The following is a 4,953-nucleotide window of genomic DNA, read 5'->3' as shown; positions in this document are numbered from 1 at the left end:
GTCAAGATAGTTTTTTCCAACAATCCTGATGATTTGATCCAATAAATATTTTTATTTTAACATCTTTGTTGGTCTTACATTGAATATTTTTCAACATTTGGCAAAAGTCTTATGTAAATATTTAGGTACTTTAATTGGAAAAAAACAAAGTCAAATAATTCATAGTAGTTATAATGAATTCGTGATTCATTGTTTCAAATCTAACTCAAGAATACAAATTTGAGATTTGGTTTTCAATGTTTGATTTATCTGGCTTCGGATCCCTAAGTTGGCATTAATTTTTTTTTCTTAATTTTCGTATGAATTCTATATACATGACATACTAGAATAAAATGTTAAGATCTAATACTAATATAAATTCAAACAATCTGCTTGTACAATCGATACACTTATTTCTTCTCAAATTAAGAAATTTCTGTCTAAAAATAACAAAATTCGCATAATTTGGAACTGCGCAGAATAAGGGCAAGCCTTGGTATTTAAATTTAAAAACACTATCAAACTTGTAATTTCTAGATTTTAAATTCTAATTATAAGTAAAATGAAAATTTGCAATTTTTAAAGCTTTCTTTTAAACATTGAATGCATGTCATTTTAAAATGGACAAGTTTATTAGATTCTTATCCAGTATTATTATTTTCTTCAACTCAAATAACACGACAGAAATGGATTAAACCAGCTATTTTTTGTTTTTCAAGTTATTTTTCTTTAAAACTTTGAATATTTTTCAAATAATTGCTTCATTTTGAAACGATTTTTAAAATAATTCTTAAGCTTTTTTCAAAATGCGTATAGTTATTTGTGATATCTTAAGGCTCAGAAACTCGGTAAGAATAACTTTTATTGATTGAACAGCGTTTCACATCACTTTTTTAAAATATCAATAAAATTTGATTTTTTTCACACATTTTTTTATAAATTCTTGCCTGTAAATCATCAAAAACAAAACAAAAATGAGTTCATTTTTTTATCTCCAGCTCAACTAACTAATTGATTTGAAAATAATAATTGAAAACATTTTCAGGTGTTAAGATAGTTTGATAATATTTTTTGTTATTTAAGAATTAGGTTATCCATTGAAGGTTTAGTGGAATGTGGTCATTATTATTTATCACTAGCTGACCCGGTGTGCTTTGCTACACCTTTCAGAATCAAATTATATTTTCAGAAATCATTCAAATTTTTATTGTTTTTGGTATTATTTTAAATCAAATTATGACGAAATTAATAAGCAACCACTATAAAATGAGAGCTTCAGCTGGAGTTTCAAATTGCAACACAAACCATAACTTATATTCTGAATCTTGATTTATAAATTTGTTTTAAAGATCTGATAATTTTCATCTGTTTCCTTAAGTTTCGCCCTAAAAAAGAAGGGTCCCAAATTAATCGTTCGCAAAGAATCTAACTTATGAAGTTGTTTTTGCTTGATATGTTCTGGATTGTTCTGGAAAAAACTGATTAGAGAGCCCCCCCCCCTGTCCTTCCCTTCACCCCCTGCTGAATGGAGATTGTAATCTTTAATAAACATTTTTTTCATTCCCAAAAATCCTCTTATATCAAATATAGTTCCATTGGTTGATTAGTATTTAAGCTTTACAACAAAAATTGTATGGAGCCCCTTTCTTTCTTTCCCTCTCTACACTGTAAAGCATAAGAGTCTATAACAATCGTAGAAACATATCTCGTAACCAAGTACCTTTCCATGCCATATTTGTTTCCAATTGTTGGCTTCGTAAGCATAAATTGGGAACATATGCTAACAAAATTGTATTGGGCTCACCTCCCTCCTCCCATGTACCTTCTCACTGAAAGGAGGAAGATGTGTCAAATAATCATAGAGTCATACCAAAATGATTTTCCATGTTAAGTATTGTCCATTTCTCGGATTTTGTAAAATAAAAGTTAAATGTTAGCTTCCCTCTTCCCTTCCTATTTTCCATGCCATGCCAAATTTGGTTTTATTTAAGTAGTAAATTTTTGAGTTATGTACAAACTTGAAAGGGAGTACCATCCTCGTTTCCGTTCTCTTCTTTCAATAGAGTGGTGATAACTTAATATTCATAAAAGTATTTTTCGTACTCAAATACTTTTTGATGTCAAATTTGGTTTCATTTGCTCGATTAATTCTCGAGTTATGCAAAAAAAAAATGGAAACCCCCCCTTCTTCCTTTTATCTTACCGCTTAAAAGGTACGGCTTCAATTTATAATAGAAACATTTCTCGTATCCTAATACACTTACATGTCAAATATGATTCAATTTGCTTGATCAGCTCTCCAGTTATACTGAAAATTGTAAGGGAGACCTCGCCTCCCCCTTTTCATCCACCTCTTCGAAAGAGTGAGGGATACCAAATATTCATAGAAGCATTTCTCGTACCCAAATATCGTTCCATGCCAAATTTGGTTCCATTTGCTGTTGTAGTTCTTGAGTTATGCAGTAAAAATTGTATGAAACTCCCCTCCCTCTTTCCTTCCTCCCCGCTGTAAGAAGGAAGGGGTCTCAAACAATCATTAGAACATGTCACGTTCCCAAATACCCGCCCATGCCAAGTTTGGTTCCATTTGCTTAATTACTTTCTTAGTTATGTTGAAAACTTTAAAAGAGGACCCTCCCCCCTTTATATCTCCCTACTGGAAAGAGGGAGGGGTCTCAAATAATCATAGAAATATTTTTCGTATCCAAATACCTTCCCATGCCAAATTTGGTTCCATTTGCTTTATTAGTTTTTAAACAATGTAAAAAAATATTAAAGAGGCCCCTTCCCCTTTCAACTGGAAAGAGGGAGGGGTCTCAAATAATCATTGAAATATTTTTCGTATCCAAATACCTTCCCATACCAAATTTGGATCCAATATCTTGATTAGTTCTCGAGTTATATGAAAAATTGTAAGGTAACCCCCCCTTCCTCCTTCTTATCACGCCACTGAAAGGAGGGAGGGGTACCAAATATTCATAGAAATATTCCTCGTTCCCAAATACCACCCCATGCCAAATATGATACCATTTGCAGGATGGGTTCTCGAGTTATGCAAAAAATAGTCTTTTGTTTGGGAGGCCCCTCCCCCCCTTCATGAGAGAGGGAGGGGTCTCAAACCACAATAGGAACCTTCCCCTGCCTCCAATACCCCCACCTGCCAAGTTTCACGCAAATCGGTTCAGTAGTTTTCGAGTCTATAGGGAACAGACAGACAAACAGACAGACAGACAGACAGACAGACAGACAGAAATTCATTTTTATATATATAGATGGTTCAAAATATGCGTTAACCAAAAAAAATTAGTTCCAATCAAATCGTAGAATGTTGGTACCGTCAACTGGGGCAACATGCAACACTTTCCAACTTCAATGGCTTCTAAAAAAAACTCACGTCCACAAATAATCATACCCTCTATAATTTTTTACACATGCGATATTCACTATATTCAGAAAAAGGGGTAACTTGCAACAAAACTTTGGTTTTTATGAAAAATCTTATGAAAATGTATGTGAATGTGTAGTTTTTGATAAATTTTTGTTGCAGTAAAAACCAATACTTATAAAAACGTCAATTGCAGTAATTTTTGGTTCTGTTGAAACTAATTTTTACATTTTTTGTGAACATAAGGATATTGCATACATTTAGTGGTGAAAAATACTAACAAAAAATTCTACTAGCTGGAATCATAAAATTAATGTTTTTATGAACAAAATTTCAATGTTAACAAACGCGTGATGAAAAACAATCATATTCCAGCATATGGGAACGATATTTACAAGGTTCTCTTTGATTTGCATTTTGTTGCATCTTACCCCTGACAGGTAACTGAATTATGAAAAAGATATATAAAAAAAATTGGTGTTTGTTCGAAAAATATTTTTACTTCAAAAGTCTTTAACAGGATGATTGAACCGGTAAGCAGTTTTGTAGGTGATATCATTAAGCCAATCCGTAGATTTTTACGGCATCGAAAAATGTTAAAATTTGTACATTTCTTGATGGATTTTTAAAATTTTGAAAAAACTTTAAAATGTGAAAAATTATGTTATCATCATTTTGTTTTCAGACAACTCGATCACGATATATAACATTAAAAATTATATCAGTGATGTGGTATACAAATGCTGCATCTAACCCCGCTGTTGCATGATGCCCCATTTGACGGTATTTCAGCCTTTTGAACTGTTTCTACAATTAAATCAATCGTAGAAAAAATTCGTTTGGACCTTTGAAAATCTGTAGTCAGAATGTCGTGGTATAAAAAATTTGGTTTTTGGTCACCAAACTCAATTCTACAAACAGACATACATTATTTTGTTATTGCTTTGTTTGATGGATCTACGACTCACCGTTTAGTGCAAAATATATCGACGAAAAAAAATGTTGTAACCTGCAATCGAACTAGAGTTCTCCGATTACACTAGTTTACAGCATTTTTGAACTTAGTAAACCAAAGGTCATTTTTAATGTGAAATCGGGTGCTGAATCCGAAAATGAAATTCAAAAAAAATCCCAGTAGAACCGTGTTTGAGTTATGCTCCAATTATGAAATTTAGGAAAACTGTACTTCTTGTACTTAGATTAAAATATCTCGGACGGCATAACAGTAATTTGAAATCACTCTTTTTCATATTGAAGGTGAATAAATTTCCCATCGATCATGTGAAAGCTGTTTTTGCGTATGATCATCAGTATTCTTGATATTAGTGACTTTAAGATAGAAAAAAATTATAAAAAACGTATTTTTTTAGAGAAAATTTGGTTTTAGCGAAAGTTTTAAACTCGATGGTAACATTTAAAAAATCTCATTTTCTTCTGCTCTTAAATGTCAATTTAAAAAAAAGATTTCAAGTGGTTATTTATCAAAATCGGTTGAAAATTGAAGAAGTTATGGCTACTTTACCATAACAGTATTTTTTGTAGTTTTTAATAATTTAACGAACCGCAGTACACTCATCATAGTATTGGAA

This window comes from Uranotaenia lowii, chromosome 2, assembly GCF_029784155.1.
Source record: "Uranotaenia lowii strain MFRU-FL chromosome 2, ASM2978415v1, whole genome shotgun sequence".
In the NCBI taxonomy this organism is placed as follows: Eukaryota; Metazoa; Arthropoda; class Insecta; order Diptera; family Culicidae; genus Uranotaenia; species Uranotaenia lowii.
This window is presented reverse-complemented; position numbering follows the sequence as displayed.